The sequence below is a fragment of the Lissotriton helveticus genome, chromosome 10 (genome assembly GCF_964261635.1).
Source record: "Lissotriton helveticus chromosome 10, aLisHel1.1, whole genome shotgun sequence".
Classification (NCBI taxonomy): Eukaryota; Metazoa; Chordata; class Amphibia; order Caudata; family Salamandridae; genus Lissotriton; species Lissotriton helveticus.
Genome location: NC_136071.1, coordinates 950,840,260 through 950,865,551, shown reverse-complemented (window position 1 = coordinate 950,865,551; position 25,292 = coordinate 950,840,260). Strand labels below are relative to the sequence as shown.

The following is a 25,292-nucleotide window of genomic DNA, read 5'->3' as shown; positions in this document are numbered from 1 at the left end:
CGCATGGTTTACTGGTAGAGACATTGCAAGAGTACCGTTTTGACATAAGAGCAAAGTCAATTACTGATTTACACCCCCTCCCAATAAAAGTTGGCTCAAAGGGTACAGGGGATGTACATAGCTCATTTGCGAAGCCCAAGTCAAATTAAAAAATTATTTCATTCAGCAACTCCCCCACAATAGTATGGGAAAAGTGTGTTAGAGGGTCATCTTTATCTTTGCCCATACCTCAGATACCCAGGTGGTTATATGGGCATAGAGAACAGTTAAAGTCGCCGGCCCATATTAAACACATATCCCCCGGCAGATGATCTTCTATGTGCGTCAGGGTTTGACATAGTTCTTCTAGTACCCTATTGGTTTCCGTTTTCGGGATGTTATTATAAAAATGTATTAGGACTGTTCCCTTCTTGCCCCCACGGCTTACTGACAGTATCTGGTAGAATTCGGATCCATTCTCTAGTTTCACTACCAATTCACCCTCCAGGTTAGACACATATGTACATAGTCCCCTTTATTACGTCCCATCGTACTAAGACTGGCAGGGGTATGGAATGTACGATAGCCACTTATATGTGAAGCCTCAGTTGCCCATGATTCCTGCAGGCAGATGATAGAATAATCCTTTATGAATGTTAGCCAGGTCGGGTCTCTCACCTTAGATGCGAGCCCTGCGATGTTCCATGATAGCATCTTAAAAATGTTAACAGTTTCTGGGATATTAGATAATGGGCTTGAATCTATTGAAGTACTAACATCTCCTCGTGAGCTCCCTATCTCGCTATGCAATTCGCCTTTACTGGGTCTGTGTTGCCTAGTGTATTGTTTGCGTTCGTGGGTCACCTCCGAATTTCCTCTAGCTAGGACTACAAAAGACTCAAGGTTATTTACAATAGTCATAGATGTTTCAGATATAAAAAAAACCTTCCTAGGTATAGAATTGTCGAATTTAGCAGCGGAAATATGAAACCCCACCTCCTTGCAGGCATCAATTATAGTGTCTCTGGAACTATCTATAGGCCCGACACATCACATCGATCTAACTGTTGTCTCATGACCTCAGTCCCCCTATCCGAAGTGATGTCGCTCTGGTGGTTCAACCTGGTTAGAGTTAGTCATTCCACCATGTCAAGTACACAATATCTGTTGCTAAGGGGGATATTGGGCACAAAACCGAAACCATCTAGCCCGGTTCTGTTCCTGTCATTACAATCCCAAAAAAACCTTTTCCTTATCTTTCCCTGTAAACCAAAGTTCGCCTTTTGCGTTGGAGGGGTATAAAAATAACTGAAGTCAAATGTCTGAATATTACTTCTCGTAGTATGAAAGGGCCTCTCACAACTATAATGCACTACTCGACTATCTTTAAAATTGATGACTATGCAGTTATCTGCTATATCTTTCGTTCTCCGGCTCACCCAGCTCACTCTGCGTGCAAAGAAAATTTGACCGTGCATATGAAGGGGAGAGGTCTATTTGCATTCAACCAGTCGATCGTTTTATTTTTTAATTCAGTAAACAATTCCACACTGCCCTTTTCTATATCTGGAACCCCTGTCTGAACGACAACATAGGGTGCAGGCTCAGGTGGTAAATCAATACGTTGCAGCATATTCTCATGAACATTGATATTAAAAGGTCCATTCCTTCCTTCTCACAATGTTTGAGCCGTACCCTCTCCCAATGAGTGATGTTCTATAGGCTTTCCCTATGTGGAATCCGTAATTCCCTGCGGATTTGCACCACCTTTAGCACTAAGTCCAACTCCAGTGTTCGCCTGAGAAGTGCCTTCCATTGGATCGAATTCCGAGCATGGGAGATCAGATTAGTGTCGGGAATACTCCTTGGTCCAGTTATCAACAGGTTCTTATCTTGGTTACTCTTTGGCAGGTTCTTCTTGATTCACTCAAGATTTGTTATGGTTAGTTGTTCAAATTTTGCTAGTCTATCCTCGATTGACAGCAGCCTTACAAGGATGGGCTGTATAGAGGATGTAATGAGACCACCTACTTTTAACCAGAAGCCCTCATCCATCATGGACGGAAAACCAACAGGAAACATCGTAGATGGAGTGCTTGGTGCTGGTGTAGTCACATATGAAGGCCCAGGGGTATTAGGTGCGACGCATATTAATTCACCCGCATTATTTGGTTTAGCCACCTTAAGGTTTTTTCCCCTCAATGCACCCCCACCTCGCTTCCTCTTGGAGACCGCTCCCAGAACATGCCCTGATGGAGTGGGCAGAGCCTTGGAAGCCTTGGGAGCAGACACCATAGATGCGCGAGTAGCTACCCCACCAGCTGTAGCTGTAGCTGTAACTGTAGGTATGTTAAGATTGCTTTGGGCCTGCAAACTAGTCCCCATCGTTTCCTCTGGTATTAGGCTACTAGTCTGACTTAAGGCCACTAGATCGATGACAGGATGTATATGCCCCTCCGGGGTACGTGCCAGCATTATGTTCCCCAAAGAAGAGCATTTAACAAAAGCTGGATCCTGTGAAAGGCGGCGCACGGTAATTTCGATCTCATGCTCCAGTACCGATGTGGCCCTTGTGATGAACTGGTAGAGTGTCCCGGCTACATAACCACCCGTTGCAGCCTTCCTCCCCTTCCATTCGCGTCCCGACATTTCAAACTGGCTGAAGCTCTGTGATTGCACACGAGATAGCAGAGCAAATTATTATAAATAGATATGAATGAAATAGCTGACCTTGCAAGCTGTCGATGTAGGAGGGGGGCCCGACCTCCAACGAGCTCAAATGGGCCCGCCCTTGGACCATGTCGCGGGAGACCACTGCCCAATTTATGTCCAATCCAGGCTGGGTCTGGCTGGGTCTCGCCGCTCCTCTTGCAGGGCCGCATTGCCTGCTGGGAGATGGAGTTCCCTAGCAGTCTGCGGCCCACGGTCGGGAGCACTGTGGCGGCTGTGGCGGCAAAATAACTTTCCCGAGGTAGTCCCCCGGGCTTGAGAGGGCACAGGCAGCAGCAAACAGATGTCCAAAAGTAAGAGCGTCCAAGTTATATTTAATAATTTGTTATAATGCAGGGTTTCTGTAAATACAATCTGTGTACCACTTTGACTGCAATTCTTGCCAACGCTCACCAGGTGGAGCACAGTGATCTTGCTGCTCTCACCAGCCTCTCGCCACTCCCCTCACCGCCTCTGTGAACGGAAGGGTTCGATATGAGCCGGTGTGTCAGTCCTGGATTGCCTGCTCAGTCCTAGTCCCAGCCAGGACGTCCGTGTGAGCTCAGAGAGCCGACAAGGCAGGCCCAGATGGAATCCACGAATCCGCGAATCCACAAAGCCCAGGTGAGTGCACTCGCTTCTGCTCAACAACGCACGAAGCACATAGCCCGGAGCAGGGGAGAGGAGCTGCTGCTGGTACAATTTATCTATACTCAGGAGTGTCTCCCAGAGGGGGAAGAGGGAGTGGATAAAATAATAAAGAAGACAAAGAGACTGTCTTGGTTATCTGCTTCCAATCCTCAATTTCGCCAATTGGGTAATCCTGGCTGGAGATTCTGGAAACTAAAAACAAAAATACTTAACATTCAATTCTTACTGTCTCAATACTATTGTTGTTCTACTCTAATTTACATACCATTATAACCTTAGACTTTTGTATCTCTTCTATAGTCTTCAAAATCTTTCTGCAATCTCAAGTATTAACTTGCATGAAGTTTTTTCTGTGATATCAAAAGGCACAAGCGAATTATTAGCTCTATATATATTTCTACTCTTATCTGTTATATCTCTACCGTTTGTTATAAATACCCTGGTTACTTATTGTATACGTTTTCTTGTCTTTTCAGATTCCTAATACTGACTAGACGACATCTTGGTAAGTATATTCTTGTTATTTCCTTAACTTCAATGTCTTAAACATGATTAGACCTTAATAAAAAAATATTATGTCCTTAACACAGTACTTAGCTCAATAACTGTCTTTTTGGCAATTTCTGTGTAAAGGTAGTGCTTTATCTTTCACTCGAAACCTTCAAGCTGCTCCTTCTCTTCTCTCCGTGACGAAGTGCACATGAACCCTCGGTAACTCGGGACGCCGAGTCACTACGAAGGTATGCGAATTTATCCTTGGCAACTCGGGACGCCGAGTCACTACCAAGGTAGCGTTTCTCTTCTGTGCAGGTTTTACAAGCTGATACTCTCAGGAAATAGATTGCGCATAAACCCTGGGCGAACACCACTTCGACGAAGTGGAAGCCAAGGCTCAACGTGACCCAGCAACACGTTCTCAGTAGAGGGTAAACACAAACGGGTTGACGAAAACGCGACAAAACCCCCTGACTAAAAACTAACTAAACCGACGAGATACTAGGAATGCGTGCGCTTCAGTTAAATTCTCAGGTGAAATGCGCCCGCATTCTATTGCCATCTTTGAGTTATATAATCTCCAAGCCTTCTTCCAGGTAATGGCCCTTACCTTCAACATTTTTGATACTGCTTGTCTTTGATGTGTAAGACAGATGGAGGGATCTTGATCTTTTGAGGACCTGACACAAACTAAAGGCAGAACCTGGCATAAAATCAAAGCAGTTGAACTTGGCGAGGCAGTTACCGCCAGCCCTTGTCAATTGAGGGACAACATGGAACAAAATGTTGAGAATCTCTCCCACTGGCTTAATACCACTCTAGACAAACTAACGCCCATCTCCAACAAAACAGTAAAAAGAAATGCATCCCAGCCCTGGTATAGCGAGAAACTCAGACTATCCAGACAGGAATGTCACAGGCAGGAACAAAAATGGAGGAAAAGCTATGAGAGAAGACTATATACAAAGCCAAACTTGGTAAACACAAGAAAGATATTATGAAAGCTAAAACCTGTATATTTCACAGAGCACATAAAAAATACATGTGATGCCAATAAAACCCTTTTTTCGGTTATTTACAAATTGTCAAAACCTAACATAGCTAGTCATACTGAATTAAGTCAAGATTTTTGCGATATATTGGCAGAGAGAAAGTCATCAACATTTATGATAAATTTGCATCTAAACAAAGGAACTATTCCCAGGTTAAGCTTGCATCGGATGACAAGGCTTCAATTATCTGCCTCCCTGCGTTTTCAAACCCCTCGGAGGACCAACTCAATTACCTAATCCTGTCAATTAAATCGGGCTCCCCATATGACCCCTGCCCGCCCAACATAAAGCATTTGATACCCACCCAACTAGCGCCAATTTTGGGGCAAATTATTAACAAAGTGTTTAGCAGTGGAATTTTCCCTGCTCAGTGGAAACGCACCTCAATCCTTCCACTCCTGAAAAAAGACAATCTGGATAGCACCAAACCCAGCAACTACCACCTTATTGCAAGACTCCCCTTCGCTGACAAATGTATAGAGAAAATAATGAATAAGCAAATTTCAGAATATATTGAAACAAATTCATTACTGGATGAAACACAACATTTATTTATTTATAAAGTTTTATATAGCGCAAACTTGATCCAAGAGGGTATCAGAGCACTTTACATTTAGGATTGTTGCGTTACAAGTTAAATCAGAAACAAGAGCATAGTAAGGTACAGTACACATAAACAATGTTTACATTTTTCTTGGAGGGAGGGGAGGAAGGAGTAATAGCGGGGAGACAAGGAGGAACTATGCCCAATGTCCGGCTGGGTAGGTGATGGTCAAGGGGAAACCAGGGCCAATCTCCTCATTAGCTGTCAAGCAGCTCCACCGGTCATCAGCCATGTTGCTCAGGTCTCAGCGTTCAGGAAAAAACTGTTTTTAGTTTATTTGATTTGCGATGGTTATACAGCACTATCTAGACCCGGAGGTATCAGAGCGCTAAACCAGGGGAACATTGCATTAGAAGGTATATCAAAAGGATTATAAAGATCTGGCTAGACCCATAGGTATCAGAGCGCTATAACAGAGGAACATTGCGTTACAAATTATATCAGTTACAATAATGTAGTAAGGTACAGTAAACAAATAACTAGGTTGAGAGAGTTTATAGGAAAGAAGGGGAGGAAGTAGACATAGCAGGTAGACGAGGAAGAACTGTGTCCAGCTGGGTAGGTGACAGTCGAGGGGGAAACCAGGGCAAATCTCCTCATTAGTTGCCTAGCAACTCTATCGGGCATCAGCCATGTTGCTCAGGTCTCAACGTTCTGGTAAAACAGTATAGAATAGATATACAAGCTACGAGGATAGAAGTAAAAGAAGAAGGTGGGGGGTCATAGAAACAAGCCAGAGAGGGAACTGAGACACAGAGGGGAGAGAAGGTGAACTATACCCAATGTCCTGCTGCCTAGGTGATAGTCACGGGGGTGAACAGGGGCCAATCTCCTCTGCAGCTTTCTTACAACTCCACCGGGCATCAGCCATGTTGCTTAGGACTCAGCGGTCGGGTAAAACAAGAATAATCAATTGGTATATTAGCTACAATTGCATAGCCAAACATAGAAATACCAAGTCCCCGATAGAGGATAGAGGAGAGGCCACCCTGCTGGGACTCCACGCTCAGGGAAACATCCCCGCTGGGTGAAGTTGCTGCTTAAATCCATGTGTAGGCGGAGATGGCGATGCTTGGTGTAGTCCAGCTTGGTGTCAGAGAAGGAACTGGGGTCTGTAATAGTGGCTTCTGGAGAAACTTAGGCAGCGGAGGCCGCCATTTTAAAGTCAGGCACATCAGGACCCGGCCTATGTAGATCCCTGTGTAGGCTTAGATGAGGTGGATCGGTCTCCACCACAATGAGGCCCTGCTCGTGAGAGACCACAGACGGCCCGGATGCCAAGCTGGTGTCGAGAAGCGTGAGATAGAAGTAGTGGGACTCAATCGTTCTCTGGAGGACAAGGACGAAATTACAGAGAGCTGCAGGAAGGTGAACAACAACTCCCATGTGCCCTCCACTGAGTGGTTCTTGCCAAGAGTAGAGAAAGCTAAGCTGTATTGTTCATGAGGGAGCCCCCGGGTGCACCATTGAGCCTCCTGATGCCGCCTCACAGCGGGCACCATTTTGAAGTAAGGCGCCTATACCAGTGCTCACTGAGAGTATTGCTAAATAGAGAAAGCACTACTGAATTACGTCTGTATTGTGCACAGGAGAGCCCCCGGGGTTTTAGGAAACATTTAAGCACGGAATCTGCCTTAATTTTAGCAACAGAAGATATCCGTGAAATTCCTGATGGAGGGGGTTTGGCTGCCTTGGTGCTGCTCCACCTCTTGTCGGCTTTTGATACAGTCAGCCACGAGATCCTGGCTGACCGTCTCTCTGAGGCAGGGATAAAAGGCACAGCGTTTGAGCTTCTCAAATCTTTTCTAACCGACCGACAACAAAATGTGGCAAAGGGGATGGCTGTGTCCAAACAGTTCTCCCTACCATGTGGAGTCCGTCAGGGCTCGGCCCTGAGCCCCTCGTTTTTAACCTATATGTAGCGCTCTAGCCTCTATCAAAAAAGAGGTCAGCTTCTCCCCACGATCAAATGCTGATGACACCCAAATTGTGCTCTCTCACAAATAGAGAGAAGAACCCGGGAGAAGCTTTCAGTGCCTGTATGAAGAAGGTGAGTGATTGGATGGACCACAACTGCTTAAAATTGAATGCTTCAAAAACTGAGGTTATTATCTTTGGTAATAAACCCTCTCTCTGGACGCCTGACTGGTGGCCACCAGAATTGGACACACTGCACACACCTTCCAAAAAAATAAAGGATCTTGGGATTACCTTAGACAGGGAACTTAAATTTAAAGAATAAATCAGCAAAATTATCTTGCCTTCTTTTTGCTCAATGAAACTAATCAACAAAATTTAAAAATACATACCAGCTGAACTTTTAAAAACTGTGACCATGGCATTAATTTCTCACAAGAATCGGCTATTAGTCTTTATCTTACCCTCAACTCAGGTCTGGTTAACAGACTCCAGACCTTATTTGTAAAATTCCGAAAAACATATCAACAAAAGAGGCCATAAAAAACTTGCATTGGCTACCGGTTATACAGAGATGTAAGTTTGAAGCCCTTTGCTTGGCTTTTAAATCTTTGCCCGGGATGGGAACAGCACAGTTCAGGAAATGGTACGCTCCAACAAGAACACTATGGTCAAGCTCGGTCAAGAACCTAGTGGTCACCCCTTTCAAGAAGGCCTTTTTGGGAGGGAAGAGTTTCTTTACGTCAACAGCACAGCTATGGAATGAATTACCCATCTCTTTAAAAACGGCCCCCTACCTGCTGACCTTCAGGAAAAGCTTACAAACCTGGATCTTCTCACAAAATGCATAATCTAATAAACTATATATAATCTCTCTGTTCTTGCCTGCATTAGCATCCCTTCTGAGATACTTACCTCCATTCTCATAGCGCCAAGACGCCTCTGGGCAGGAGTTGTGCTTTTTACAAGTCCTATTTAAATTACAAGTCCTATTTACATCATTTAGTCCTATAATGTTTCTTCAAATATGCATGCCTTTTCAATAAAGTTTATTTTTCAAATTTAAAGAAAGCTGTGAAAATGCTTTTAAAAATATGTACGCTTTGTTAAATTGTTAACATGTTTGTGAAAAGAAGTGTCTATTTTATGAAGTGCAACTTCACTTGTGATGATGCTAAACTGATTTTTCATAAACTAACAGTAACAAATACATTCCGAAGGTGTTTAGTGCACATTAAAATAAGTCTTTGTAAAAACTATTACCATTGCGCCTCTTCTGCGGGTAGATGATCAATTAGTTTTCACTTGAACTGAAACTACACATTCAATATAACTATGAGCTACCTTGTTTTATTAAACATTATTTTTGTTAAAACTTCATTCACTTGAATGAAATACATTATATTATCATTTAGAAGACTATGCCTGATTACAAGTAATTCTGCCGAGCTTGATTTTATGGTAGAAGAAATGATCCTCGATCCAGCAGCTTTAGAAGGAAGTGACACCGTAATTATTGTTCAGCATAAATCATAAGTGAAGTTGCAAAATGCACTTAGACATTATTTATGTTGGGAACATATCACACACCCACATTAGATGCTAAGGGCCAATTAGGATACGGCTCTGGCCGTCGGTTGGAGCCATTCCTATGGCATTGTAATCTGCTGGATGTGGTCGGTCGGAAAGGAATCAGACCAGTCATTTTGACTGTCATCCAACTGGCACGAAGAGCCTTTCCAACAGTCGGAATGGCTTCAGGTATCCTAAGGGAGGCTCTTTCCGCCCAAGGGATTATAATGTCGGATTCAGAAAGCCGTTCTGGCTGTCGGAAGTTGACTTTGGGGAACCCCAGCAGGGCTTCCTTGGGTGCACGGCCTCTATTTTGTGGCTGAGGGGGCACCTATGGCACCACCCCAGTCGATCTCTGCACCCCGTGGCAGGCACCTTAAGGTGCCTGCCACGGGGTGCAGGGATGAACTGCCCCTCTTCCTTTTACAATGAGAGCATGCATTCCAGTTGTATGATGTTACAACACATGCTTTTACCCCGCATGCTCCAGTCTGTGCAACAGTAGGGAAGATGTTGGAGTTAAATCTAACACCTTCTGCCCCCTACAGCATGCCATTTTCGTTGCAACGGCATGCAGGGTACAACCATGCATTTTAATGAATTCAGTGTAATGGTTGTTTCCCATGCATTCCGGTCCTAATGCATGCTACTATTGTAAAGAATAGGAGTGCGACTGAACACTGTTCGGTCGCTTCCTAATTGGTCTGTTGTGACCACCGACAGTTGAGTCCACCAGACATTGTACTTAGGCCACTAGAGAAAGTGGCGATGTGTGCAAATTTACTTTCACAATCATTTAGTTATTGTGAACACTTACCTGATGGGGAAATGCTAGTGGGCTTGTCTGCTGCAACCAGAAGGTCTGCCACATCCTTTGATGAAGTAATTTGGATGAATGAGGTACTCCTGCTAGCTGCTATAATGATACAAACTGATCCATATTTATAGACAAAGGATGATTTGTAATATTTGACATGTATGTATCATTAGAATACACTTTCAACACAGTTAGCGATACTCCTCTTTAGATGAGACAATAAAAAAAACTGGTACACACTTTAGAGTCATCCTTTCATTAGCCAAACTATTATGAAGTAGTAGAGTCTTGTAAACCATATCTGTGCATATGGAGATGGGTAATATTAGGGATATTTGACACACACCACATGCTGCTAACATGTCACCCAACATAATAACCTATGAGCGTTCAATAACGTTTATTGTTAGTGATCTTACCAGGGTCTGCCATCTACCCAGTGAGTGGTGCCTGACCATATGTTGCACCTGTACGTGGAGCGGAGGTCACTGTAATATCTGATTTCCTGGGCAATGTCACAGGACCCTGAAGCATATGAATAAAACATTATTTTCATTCTAGTTGACAAATGTTAAAACCAACATATACTAGTTAACATCACACATGTGCGACTAATGATGGAGTTTATGTAAACTATCTGTAGATTGTCTGATGAGTATGTAGTACATAGGAGCCTCTTCTGGCCATTTATGTGTATCAGGTTGTGCTGGAGGTAGATGCTGAAGAAAGTGCTGCACCCCCTCAAGAATGTTTTATGAAAATTAGCCCTAAATCTCCAAGGAAGTTACATTCATGTACTTGGGAGAGGTGTGATGAATTTTAAAGCAATGAAGGAGATTTTGCTCATTGGCTGTGGAGTGTAGGGATCGCTGTTGGCAGTCTGATGACTGCAGCAGAAGTCTAATATATGCAAAAGAAAGATTCTAAGACATGTAAGGTTTAACAGTATTGTAAATAATATTGCCTATTGGTACTAATCCCATTAACTTCAATGTTGGATTACAACATGTACAGCATATTGATGCTGTCCCCCATAACTTCAGTGGCATTACATTGGTAAAATAAAACATGTAGCTACTTTTACTGACACCATGAAAAAACTGTTGGCTTGCCTTATTATGAATGGCACCCCTTATATTGTGATCTTGTGTCTAGAATAGGTGCAGGTATTGTCGATACAGGGTCAGGACCCACTAGAGATGTAATGTGATGTGAGGGAGTCAGCCAAGTTATTCCATTAACCTGATTGCACATCTTAGTAATTTAATGCACCGTACTTAGTAGTGTGTGTGCCAGTATGTGTATGCGTGTGTGCATGTGTATGTGTGTAATAAAATTAAGTTTTCTTTTCATAAGAAAGAGCACTGACTGGAAAATGATTTATTCAGTGTTGTTGTTGTGTACCAGCTAATAGCTCACACCACCTTCTCCGAATCATCCTTAAACTGCTCTGCATCAGTTCCCGAGAGATTCAAGCACTAGAATGGGGTATTTGGTTTCCAGCGAATAGACAATTGCATAGTATTACTTGTGAAAGACTTGCATTCTTTCCTCCAACAACCCAAGTTCTTGTCACCACTAGTTGTGTCTGCAATTACCAGGGCTAGGTGCTTAATTAATACAATTTGAACATACGAAAATCACTGTATTCCTGAATTGTATATACAAAGTAGCCAAGCACACTTTTATACATAAATATAACGATGATTAAATAAACACAAAGCAGAGATTGTTCCAAAGATGAGTCGATGCTGTATTAAATGTAATCCTTTATTCAGTTCTTTTAAAAAACTTTTGAAACCGCCAACGCGTTTTGTCCCGTCCAGGGACTTCTTCAGGGTTACAAAAGTGCACATAAAAAAGACCATTTTACAATATTGTACAAATATATATAATAATTTTTACAAACATCGACAATATACAAACAATATTAAAAAGGTACAGCAATTAAATTCGCATATACATGTTCCAAAGCATAATTTATCATGTTTTAATACATGCGTGAATTCATTATCTTCCAGTTTTCATCATCATGTACATTTTTCTTAGAGCTCCAGACCATATATAGTATACAGAATATACATGGAGAAGGGAGGAACAACTTAATATAATCCCACTTAACAATATTGATGCAGTTTGCTTTAAATATGCATACCTGATGGTATATGGACGGACACATTTTGAGCTGTGTTTATTCGTCATAGTGTTAGTTAAAATGTAGAACTGTGAAAAAGCAACAGAAAAAATGTATTTTAAGCGTAAGATTTAAAATTGTAATGAGAATATTTTTTGTTAGCTTTTGAGATTTAAGACTGCTTACTTTCAGATATCAAGAAGGAACGTGGTTTCTCCATTAGGTATTAAAAAATTTCAAATATGATTACACAAGGCTTCTCATTAGAGGCAAAGTGTCCTGAAGAAAAGAAAAAAAAATCACATCATAAAGATGGATGTGAATTTCAGTATCTCATACAAGTTGTACAGAATAATATAGAGTTAAATATTGCTGCCTTTATAAATACTCTAATTCTACACCACTTTTTAGACTTATGGTAATTCAGAAATGATGTCAGTCTTCTTTAATTAAAATCATAGATCTATTTGAGGAGAAAAATATTCTTAGAATATATTTAACCAGAGCGTGCGTACTTTTATTGTACAATGGACAGAGGTCTAAACAAGGATAATCTCATTCATATGAGAATCCAATTAAAAAATGGACCAGCAATTGGTAAATATGCATATGTCGAGATAAATTTGTACTGTTGACCATTAGTTTAAAAAAGGGCAAGCAGACAGAAGTTGTGCAAGCCATTCCAAAAATGTGCACAGTTTAAAAACCATAATTGGTATAATCATCAATGTTTAAATCCTGTTGTCACCATCTAAAAACAGTAAACATGAGTAAGCTGTATCATTGTAAAGACTGAGCTGGAAAATTGCCCCGTTCATGTCTAAGATTCTATGCTTTTAGCTCCGCCCTATGTTTCCTGAAGCCAATAGGGAATCAGTATGGCTCGTAAATCTAGGCCCCTAATGTCATCCATAACGAGCGTGTTTACTTCATGTTAAAAACTAACACAAGAACAAAGTTAAAAGTCGAGTAAGTCCAAAGTGTATTTGAACTCAAAATTCCCTTCAAAGCGCATAGCAGCCAGCTAACTAATACTTTGAGGAGAGTAAGCTCCCAATGTAGAGTGCGCGATGAAAAAGGACAGTCCAAAGAGCACTCACCTGGCTCCGGAGTATGTGTCCATACGAGCATCGTGGTGGCATGTAACTAACCGCCTCCATGATACTCCTTATATAGCAGTGCTAATTGATAAATTAATGAATAATTAGTCAATAATTAACAGATAGTGAAGTCACGTTATGTGAACTCAGTTACCGCAAGGTGTCGCGTATATAAGCGCCATCTTTAAAAGGTGTATAGATGGTGTTTAGACTGAGTATGCCCAAGAATAACAACCAAAAAGGAGTTATTGAATGCACGAGTTAGCGAGGATGTATAACAAGTAACATATATATCGCAAAATGCTAATTTAGAATCCAGTGTTAATCTTATTGAACTTCTTTATATGATATTACACAAAAAACGATCCTGCAAAGATCGCGTTCAGATATTAAAAAAATTAGGTATTTTCGTAAAGCAAAAGTTGTTGCTTCACATAATCATAATTAATATAAATTCTGGATCGAGTCAAGGCGCAAGGGCGCCATCTTTGAACAGTATACAAAATCGATGTTTGCGGGCGCCATCTTAGAGCGGTGTTTTTGAATGCCGTATTCTAAATGAAGGAGAAGGATATTGATAGGGCCAATTACAGTATGCTCAACTAATTTCAATCATACTTTAGTATTTATTAGCGGTATTAAAATAATGTATTATTAAAGAAAGGGAAACCGAACCGAGATTATTTTTATTGTCATTTATATGCAGCGCATCAGACGCCCTTTTCCGATCGTACATATAGATACTGGAAAGCTATTTGTTTAAAAAGTTATAGATATTAATTGACCATGGTCGAATACAAGCCAATGGGCGCCATCCAGAAACAGTGCAAATACATCAATCCTCACGGGCTCCATCCTGTCGCGAATTAATATAATATGCTCTATAAGAAGGGATATAGTAAAAATTGTGTACTCTCGGGGCATCCGGATGCCTACTGATAACGCATCTAAGTATGGGAAAGTTAAAAAAGCACACAGTTCAAATTGATATTTAATGGCCATACTAGGTTTTAGTTCATGAGCACCATCTATGAACGGTATAATTACAGTTTATCTTTACTCATAATCATGTTAAATAATATAGAGGCATGTCAGAAGCATGAAAAAACACCATTGTTATTATTTAGGGGTATCAATGGATATTATCATGTGTCCAGGCCATGTGTATAGAGAACCAAATAGTAAGAAAAAGTATGCCAACGACTTGAAGTGTCTATAGCTGATGCAAATATAAGTCACAATGTGATCAGATATAATATATATGGTTTGTGAGAACCAGCATCAGTATTTCCTTCAAAAAAGAGTATACATTCTAGTGATTTGAAAATAATTGCAGAATGCGTCATCAATTTAATAGACTACATGTCGTGATATTAAAATACATGCAGAATTAAAGGAATGAAAAGTCATAAATCCAACATAAGCCTGTATTACGTTGACAACATCAATGTTAGCTAGTAACTTGCCCAAGATAGCACCAGTTTTAAGGGCACAGATTATCTTCTTGAGGAGACCCGCATATGGCTCACCTATAGGAAGTAATGAATTTCATTATTGATATTAACAACTAGTGTAACACATCTAAGTCTACAAATCCATCGGGATTCCAACTGTCTTAGGTGTAGAGTTCTATCGCCACCTCTTGCATTACCATGAGTACAGTCAATAGCATAGAAGGCAATGTCTTTCTTACTAGGATGATGTTCAGGAATATGTTGCACTATTGGATTAGTTGTGTCTCCATGTTTGATGTTCCTTAAGTGCTCTTCAATTCGTACTTTAAGACATCTCACACTGCTCCCCACATACATTTTTTTGCACGCACAGATGATGACATTTACTGTGTGGGTTGTATTGCAGTTGATAAAGTTTTTTATCTGAAATTCCTTTGGGCCATTATATTTCAAGAATTTCTTTTTGTTAAATCCAAATTTACATGTTGAGCACCCCCCACAAATATAGAAACCTCTAGGTTTCTCTGGAAGCATGTAGATGGCCCAGGACTTGGTCTTTTGACATAGCTAGGGCATAGTGTATCTTTAATCGTACTACCCTTACGGTAGACAACCTTTGGATTCACAGATACCAGGTCACTAGGCAAGGTTTCAGATTTTAGTAAGTACCAATTTTTTCGTAGTATGTTATATATATGATTGCTGAGGGTCCCATATTCTGTAATAAAGGCACAATGCCCCTGACCATTTTTTTTTCTTGATTTCTTTCTTATGTGACAAGGTGTCTTTTCTGGTTCGTATTTTGATTTTATTTTCTGCCTTTGTCAGACAGACCTCATCATATCCTCGAGCTCTGAAATTGCCTTTCAATCTATGTACGCGCCTACGTACCTATCTAGGGACGCGCTGAATGACAGGTACCAGCTCCGACCTACGGTTATTTGCAACTTTTAGGAGTATATCTGAGCTTAAACGGATGCGCTGAGGACGTGCTGAACGTTGGGCTTGCTATTTGTCTTACCACAGGATTCCTTATGACTGACTCCGGCCTCCCGTTTTTAAATTTGTATCACTACATATTGCCGCTCACGGCCTTATGATTTTAAATACTCTGCACATCATACTGTTTTTACTTGCTTGTCCCGCACTTACCCCATTCTGTCTCCCAAGCACTCCTCTCCAGTCCAACCCGGGTCCGCCCATTGCGTGGAGAGAGGGTGTGCTGACGGGAACGATTACGGGTAGTCACGGGTTACTGTAGGTCACTTCCGGATCAGACCGGAAAGGAGGGTGGCGCTCTAGCTGCCTCCTTCATTACTTAATCCTGGACCTGGCAGATGCACTGTGGACGCGCTGAATGACAGGTACCAGCTCCGACCTCCGGTTATTTGCAACTTTTAGGAGTATATCTGAGCTTAAACGGATACGCTGAGGACGCGCTGAACGTTGGGCTTGCTATTTGTCTTACCACAGGATTCCTTATTACTGACTCCGGCCTCCCGGTTTTAAAATTTGTATCACTGCATATTGCCGCTCACAGCCTTATGATTTTAAATACTCTGCACATTATACTGTTTTTACTTGCTTGTCCCGCACTTACCCCATTCTGTCTCCCAAGCACTCCTCTCCGGTCCAACCCGGGTCCGCCCGTTGCGTGGAGAGAGGCTGTGCTGACGGGAACGATTACGGGTAGTCAGAGGTTACTGTAGGTCACTTCCGGATCAGACCGGAAAGGAAGGTGGCGCTCTAGCTGCCTCCTTCATTACTTAATCCTGGACCTGGCAGATGCGCTGTGGACGCGCTGAATGACAGGTACCAGCTCCGACCTCCGGTTATTTGCAACTTTTAGGAGTATATCTGAGCTTAAACGGATGCGCTGAGGACGCGCTGAACGTTGGGCTTGCTATTTGTCTTAACACAGGATTCCTTATTACTGACTCCGGCCTCCCGTGTTTTAAATTTGTATCACTGCATATTGCCGCTCACGGCCTTATGATTTTAAATACTCTGCACATTATACTGTTTTTACTTGCTTGTCCCGCACTTACCCCAATCTGTCTCCCAAGCACTCCTCTCCGAGCCAACCCGGGTCCGCCTGTTGCGTGGAGAGAGGCTGTGCTGACGGGAACGATTACGGGTAGTCACGGGTTACTGTAGTTCACTTCCGGATAAGACCGGAAAGGAGGGTGGCGCTCTAGCTGCCTCCTTCATTACTTATTCCCATGCCTGGCACGACGCGCAGCCCGTCTGCGCCCGTCCGCGCCAGTACGCTGCCAGGTGCCAAAACCCCTGTATGTTTTACCACAGAGGCCCCCACGGAGATACGACAAAAGTATAGCTACTCTAGGGACACCCTTCTTGAGATCAGGCAGACCCCATGTGGCTCGATACAAAATAGAGGTTATACACCGGAAGGCCCGTTTTCATGTTTAACTTGTAAATACCAGGCTTCTGCACCATTGATCACATACTACATACATAGCCATTCTTTGGTTGAGGCACACCCTTATCGGAACTCTGTTCCTCTCTCCAAACCCCAGGACACCCTACCTAGACAGGATAAGTGGCACTGTCTTCTGGCTAACGTTAGATCCCTTCCTAAACATGCTACCGCTATTTGGGATCTTCTGAACTATCAAAACCCGGCTGTCGGATTTTTCACTGAAACCTGGATTAAACCTACTGCTATCCCAGCTATTGCCCTTGCGTTACCACTAGGCTTCTGCATACAAAGATTAGACAGATCAGAAAGAGTGGGAGGGGGGATTGCTATTTTCCATAGAGATTCACTGTTGATCACCATTCTTGACCAAACAAGTACGGAATTATTTGAATGTCTCATCTTCAAATGTGATCTACATCCCCAGCAAAGTTGTAAAGAGGCCTTGGTTTATATGCAAGACTTTAATGGACTTTAATGGACGTCTACTAGAATTTATTTCCCCTCACATAATTGCCACACGAAACTTCCTACTCTTAGGAGATTTCAACATCCATAGTGAGGATTCCCATAACCTTGAAGCGGTAAATTGCCTGGAGGAAATGGCTTCCGCAGGTTTCGTTAAAATCAATAACGCCCCTACACATATAGCTGGACACACACTTGACCTCATCCTTTCCAATTCACAATATATTACCTATGAGGATACTACCCCATTGACCTGGTCAGACCATTCATTATTGAGTTTTAAACTATCCAGCCCCTCCACTCCATCCTGTCCCGCACCAGCTATGAACAGATGGTACCAACCAGGGCATAAAATTAACACCGACCTTTTTGCAGCCCCATTTATGACATGGGATGTAGAGACACACCACTTCAATGTAGACCAACAAGTATTACACTTTAATGCGACTATTTTGAAGATCCTGAACGAAAATGCCCCACTTAAACCAGCTACACATGCCCATACACTGACATCCTCTGATTGGTATTCCCCAGCCCTGAGGACAGAAAAGAAGGGATGCAAAAAACTAGAACGCATCCGGGCATCACAACATAAGGACTCAGATAGAGAGACATACAAAAGCGCTCTCGCAACATACCATACTAACCTTAAAAAAGCGCGAAAGGCACATATTTCCCTGCAATTGGAGGAAGCTGGCTCCAATTCCAGGACTTTATTCAACATAGTTAAATCTTACGCGAATCCTAAAGCCAGTGAGATGACTGAATCTCCCTCACAAGCCCTGTGTGACAATGTTGTGTCATACCTTATTCAGAAAATTGATTCTATTTACCAAAAAATTACTTCAGCCAACCCTATTTCCCTGCCTGAGACACCCTACGCAGCCCCGTCACAGGACACCTCTTACTTTTTGCTCTCTTTCCCACCTCTTTGCCCTATGGAAGTCGCAACCTTACTAGATAAAACGAAATCAGGCTCCCCTTTGGATATCATACCTGCCAAAATCGCTGCTAAATTTGCTGGACAGCTTGCCCCCCCCCCTATCTGTGCCATCCTTAATAACTCCCTTAACAACGGCTATCTCCCAGTTTCATGGAAGGATGCGCAAATTATACCCTTACGTAAGAATCTCAAAGCCCCAATCACTGACCTTAGCATTTACCGTCCCATCTCTTTGCTCCCCCTACAGACCAAACTAATTGAAAAACATGTTAACAGTCATCTTTCAGAGTATTTAGAATCTACACATCAGCTTGATGCCTCCCAATCAGGGTTTAGAGTCAAACATAGTACCAAATCTGCCCTTATTGAAGTTGGACAAAGATCAGGCAGCACTTCTTGATCTTTCAGCGGCATTTGATACGGTCTCCCATCAGATCCTATTGGAGAGACTAGAAAGGATAGGCGTCAGAGGATTTGCTCTACAATGGCTCACTAGCTTCCTGACAGATAGGACATAGACCGTTATCATGGGCACTTTTAAATCAACCATGACTAAAGTCAGCAAAGGGGTTCCCCAGGGCTCCTGCCTGAGCCCGACCCTTTTTAATATTTATGTTTCTCCTTTAGCCAGACTGATGAGAGATTTAGGCTTCACCCCTATCTCGTATGCAGACGATACTCAGCTCCTCCTGACCTTTTACAAAAACAACCCCAACATCTAACCTAGATTTTCGGATGGCATGAAAGCCATTGCTGCTTGGATGCAGACCAACTTCCTGCAACTTAATGCAGGGAAGTCAGAGATAATGCTGTTCGGAGGAGCTGAAATATGCTGGACACCCACCTGGTGGCCAGATGAACTAGGTACCGCCCCCACCCCCAAGGACGCGGGTAAAAATCTGGGGGTCAGAATTGATCGTAAACTGACTCTAGAGACACATGCCAACACCACGACGGGGTCCTGCTACTACATTCTGGGCCTCCTAAGCAGGATATTCCCCCTTTTGCTCACTTCTACTAAGAAAACCCTGATGGAGGCTTTGGTACTTAGCAGGATATATTACTGTAATGCCCTTCTGTTTTCAGCCAACAGTGCTGCTATTAAGAAATTACAGGTCGTACAAAACACCGCTGCTTGCCTTACGGTCGATGCACCGGCTAGAACACCTGCAGCACCTCCCCTGAATCAGCTACACTGGCTCCCCATTATAAAAAGAATAAAGTTCAAAATAGGATGTATTATCCACAAGGCCCTCAGAGGGCAAGGACCCATGTATTTGACCTGTAAATTGACCCCTTATTCTCCCACGCGCTCACTTAGATCTAGCTCAGAGCTACTGATCACAGTTCCTAGGATCAAAAAAGCACGAAGTGGAGCCAAGGCATTTTCTACCAGGCCCCTATGTTTTGGAACCACCTGCCTTTACATCTACGTGCCTGTCCCAATCTGATCCTATTCAGAAAATTTTTAAAAACATATCTCTTTTAATCATTCACTGGTACTGCTATGATGTTTAGTCCCAAGCGCCGAGATACCCTCATGGGTGATTCAGCGCTATACAAACCAATAAACATAAACAAACATAAACATGTTTATTATGCTCAAAGTTGTCATCCTTGCTACAGTTACGTCGAATTCTCACCATCTCACCATATGGTATGGCGGATAATGTAGACTTGGGATGACAACTTGATGCGTGCAACACACTGTTACAAGCAGTGGTTTTTATGTATAGGTCACTCTGAATTTTCCTATTTTTTACGTACAGTCTAAGATCCAAAAAAGTGATCTCATCCTTTGAACTATTGATTGTCAATTTCAAATTACGTGTGTTGTTATTTAGGTATAGGAAATAATTGTTCAATTCTTCAGGGTTACCCTTCCAAATCAGAAAGATATCATCTATGTATCTGGTGTAATAGAAGATACTGTCCATCCAGTCCTGTGCCCCTGGGCCCCAGGTATGCTCCATCTCATACAGACCCAAGAAAAGGTTTGCATAAGATGGAGCAAACCTGGAACCCATGGCTGTCCCCTGTCTCTGTATATACCAATCCTCCCCATGTAGAAAAGCATTTTGGGCAAGAACCATTTCTGCCATTGCAAGTAGCATCTGGGTATGCTCCAGATGACATGCATTGCGCTTCTACAGAAAGTATTTCAGAGGTCTAAGTCCGTCCTCCAACCCTATACAGCTGTAGAGGCTCTCCACATCCATGGTAACGAATGTGAAGATGTTGTCTTCCCATGTCAAATCCTCTAATTTGCAGAGAAGCTCTCTGCTGTCTTTGAGATATGATTGGAGGTTACGTACTATGGGTTGCAAGAAGGTATCCACGTATTCTGCCAGATGTTCAGTTGGGCCACCATTTCCCGATATTATGGGGCGCCCAGGGGGAAAAGCCCCCCCCCCTTATGAATTTTGGGAAGCATGTAAATGCATGGATGTTTTGAATTATTTGCTAGAAGATATTTATATACAAGATCAGTTATGAGGCAGGAATCGTGCCATTCTGTAAGTCTTCCGTTAATGTTTCTCTCAATCGTTTTTGTTGGATTGGATTGTAATCTCATGTAGCATTCTGTATTGTTTAGTTGTCTCTCAATTTCAGATACATAATCTACATAGTTCATTATGACGATATTGCCGCCTTTGTCAGCCTCACAGATGACAAGATCTGTGTCATCTCGTAATGACTGAAGAAAGGCTTTTTCGTTTTTCATCACGTTGTGATGGTGGACACACTTAGATTTCACACCATGTCTATCCTCAAGTTTGTAGAGGTCCTGTGTGACCCTCATACAAAAGGTATCTATGGCTGATTTAGCAGGAACTGGTGTCATGAATTTAGATGTATTTCTAAGTAAATGTAAATGTAAATGTACCGATATTTATAGAGCGCACAGCTACTTCCCGAAGGTAGTGTCCCGGCGCTGTACGTATACCGCTTAGGAACCCTTCCTGGTTTTCCCTGTGAGTGTCCACTCCTGGGCACCCCCAGGGTGAAACCAGGCATCCCAGCGCTTTTGGGGCCATTGTGTCCGCTATCTATACTCATATCCTCCTCAATATCCAGAATCCTAGCATGCTCTACTAAATTAAACAAATTGTCATCATCTAATGTTGCAATAACGTGCGAAGTTACAATTTCAGAAATTTCATACTCTGACACACGAGACATGTTTACAACAGGAGGAAGGATAGTCGGATGTTCAGAGAAAAATTGTTTTAATTTCAATTTTCGGACAAAGCGGAACCGATCCACATGTACATTATCAAGAGACTGGTTACCAGTTACACAGTAATTTAAACCTTTGCTCAGAATCATCAGTTCATCAGCACCAAATTGTTTTGCCGATAAGTTAACAACATTAACAGTATTGGTCTCTGCTTCTTGTCCTATACTGTCCACACAGTGGTGCACAATCTCACTATTCATACCCTTTCGTTGTTCCCTAATTTTGCCTTGGTTACGGATCTTGTGTTTTTGGCCACCCAGTCTAATTCTACGCCTATATTTGTCTTTCTGTTTCTCAGGCGCAATCTCTGGACCTCCCGTAAAAAATCTGAGGTTTGATTAAGATTGGGGCTGGCCACACTGGTCCCCTCCCCAGGATTACTTTCAATGGAGGAAACAGAAGAAATTGAGGTACTACTTGAGGAGATGCTAACTGACTTTTTTCTTCTGTAGAAGTTACAGCACTTTTGGTAGTGACATCATCGTACTTGCGAGCGAACGTAAAGATGCGCCCGCGTTCATTATCCTTTCTGTCTCTCTCTATTTTCAGTTGTTTTTTACCTTTTAGATATAATTGATATGCTGCCAATTCTTTCTTAAGGATTGCAAAGTTTTTCTGTGTTGGATCAGGTAAATTCATCTCACTTATCTCTTTTTCAAGAGTCAAAATTTCTTCCCTGATTTAACCCTTTGTTCAGCATTTCGGATTAATATATCCATCATTCTGTAAGAGGCAGTATGTAAGCCATCCTCCCACTCTCCCAATAACTCGGGTTCTAAATCCTCATAGTTAGGGAAGATTAATATGTGAAGGCCTCTGGGAATGCGTCTATTTTCTAAATATTTTTTCAAGGTAGCGCCATCCCACCATTTCGTGAGTTCTTGTTTTTTCAGTTTTTCTAATAGGATGAATTTATTTTTTAATCCATCTCTGTTTGTTACACTTGGGGTAGGGACCAAAGTCCCACCTCCATCATTTTTAATGAACAAATCATCCAATAATTCCTCCCTATTGTCCTCAAAGTTCATGGTCTAGATTGATTAGATTAATATCAGGATTTGTATGAGTCTCAAATTTAGGCAAAGACTGTGCTAGGCTGCTCAAAGCTAAACAAACAAGAGAAGGGAAACGGAGCATAAGTGCCTGCACTAGTTCCAAAGTTGCTTCTATAGTGGCATGAGAAAAGGTGCAACAAGGGGCTGGAGGCACAATTTCCTACACCCTTAAAAATTGGGAAGCAGGTAAAGACCGGCTTCTACAAAACCAAATATATAAAGTAGCCCAGCACACTTTTATACATAAATATAACGATGATATAATAAACACAAAGCAGAGATTGTTCCAAAGATGAGTCGATGCTGTATTAAATTTAATCCTTTATTCAGTTCTTTTTTAACACTTTTGAAACCGCCAACGCGTTTCGTCCCGTCCAGGGACTTCTTTAGGGCTACAAAAGTGCACATAAAAAAGACCATTTTACAATATTGTACAAATATATAGGAACTGTATAGAGCATCCTGCTATTGTGTTGTGCAGGGACTGAGCATGCTCTCCAAGGTTCAAATGGGTAACTTCCTAAAAAAAGACTGAAGAAAGCATTCGTTCTATATGCGAGAACCAAATGCCCATTTAAAAGTGGACCATGTAGGAGACCTGGCTCCTCGGACCCTTCTCTGGAATACTGGAATATGGAAGCTGTGAGGGAGAGCATGAGTATTATAAATGGATAGGGAAATCTATTAAGAGTCAACAGGGTCAGCCATATGCAGTGAGAAAGCTCTCTGTCTGAATGGACCATTCATGTTTGTTTGTTCTTCATTAGACAAGTCCTACTTTGGGCATTTCCTGTATAGAAAAATGTGTAGTTAATAAGTACAAGGGAATAGACGAATTAATGGGGACCAAGGGTAGTAAGTATTCTCAGGAACAATGGTGCCTAAGGAAATGAATAGAAAATAATGCTCTAGAGACAAGAATAATGTCCAGGAGTAATGAATACGTAGTACACTTTTAATCAAACATATATATGTGTGGAAGATGAACCCTACAGGAGTAATCCGCCACGGGTGTTAATAACACGAAAACACACAGGCATGAGACATTAAATGAGCATCAGTTAAATACACAATGGGGATCAAATTTTTACATCAAGGTAAAACACTACCGCACCCGGAAATCATACACACATATTTAGAGGGTCAGAGTGATTACGGTTGATGACTTTTCGATCCGTAATTAATGCAGGATCATCATCAAGACTATAAAAATACATAGCTGATTACATTTATTATTGTGCAAAGAATACATGTCTTAACTGACATCTTTAGTATGATACTAAAGACGTCAGGGCCCTTGTTCCTGAAAAAATATGCATAGAACTGATAGAGCTCCATGTTATTCTGAAAATTGTAGGGGTGTGTCATAATCATAGGTAATCAGCACCCGCATATTTAGAGGATTGTATGAATGTGTGATCATTAGAAATGTAGTAATGAATCAAATTTTGTTACAATGTTTAGGAGTATTCATATCGTTTGGAAGCTAATGTAATGTCTTAAGTAATGTAGAAATTATTGCATCATGTATAAGATGTTGCATTAGTATTTAAACGTGGACCATGTTAAAAGTTGCACATGTAGGGTTGCTTATTCACAAGTAAAATGTAATGCATTTAACATGATATTGAATGTAATGCTTATGACGTAATTTAGAAATGTGTTTAAATGTGTAAAGGCCTGATGGTATTAAAGCACTAATAGAGGCCTAACTGGGGTCCTTAGGTTGTCGAGAGACTGTAGGCCTGAACATGTATTTTTTCTTTGGAAGGCGTCTTTTCCTAGTCACGTTTTTGCTTTGCAGATCTGCGTGTGTGCAAGGCCAATTCGTTCACAGGCTTTCTGTTGCAGGTGCAAGGACACACGTTTAGTTAGGCAGAATAACCTTTTGTTTTAGGAGCTAGGATGGTAGAGGTGAGTGATGTGAGAGGACATTGGAATGTTAAGATGATACTTTTCGCAGAGAAGGTGCCTGGGACCCTAGGACACACCAACGGTTTTCGATGAAGTTGAAGTTTCGCTGGAAAATTACAAGCAAGAAGACCTGCCAAAGGGGTGTATTCAGGGCGTGTTTAGCATTTTTGGGATTTTGTATTAAGGACAGTGCTCAGAGGGAGGAGTGCAGAAGAAAAGCAGAGTAGGAGAGGAGAAGGGCTAGAGGGGAAACAAGAAGGAGCATCTTAGAACGAGCTCGGCATCTTTGGGTACTTACCTATGGAAAGTGAGTGTACTTCTGAGGAAGTCTTCACTGTTGACACCTTTTTCTCTTGCCTGGGAGGGATGCTAAGTAGGGATGTCATTTAGTGTTAATGTAGGGACAGACTAACTTTCTTTTCTTTCCTTTTGAACGAATGCAGTCAAGGCTTCAAGCAGGGACTGTCATCATTTGCCTGATGCTTCTAGAGATAACCTTAGTCATTATCTTGAGTCATCTGAGACTTTTGCGTAAGATTATGTTTGTATTAGTGCCCGTTTATTTTCTTAATCTCTTGCCGAGGTGCCTGTATGTTCAGTTAGTTTTGGCTTTGTAATAAGTCCCTAAAATGTAATTCCGTAGTCAGTGATTCTTGAATTGGATTAATTTGGTCGTATACAAAGTTATTATGAACCTGATATTTTACCTTCACACTTCTTAGAAGATCAGACGGTCCAGTCAACCAA

The 25,292-nt window shown here is 41.9% G+C and overlaps 1 long non-coding RNA gene across 1 annotated transcript in view; it reads left to right on the top strand.

The window, feature by feature from the left end:
• The first annotated feature begins 3,176 nt into the window (after positions 1-3,176).
• The window catches only part of LOC144785560 (uncharacterized), a 119,958-nt gene continuing 97,842 nt past the window's right edge, over positions 3,177-25,292 (top strand). Inside the window, exons 1-3 of the long non-coding RNA XR_013601962.1 lie at positions 3,177-3,312; positions 3,816-3,844; positions 21,875-21,986. This is a non-coding gene — a long non-coding RNA (uncharacterized LOC144785560). The remainder of the gene's footprint in view (positions 3,313-3,815; positions 3,845-21,874; positions 21,987-25,292) is intronic.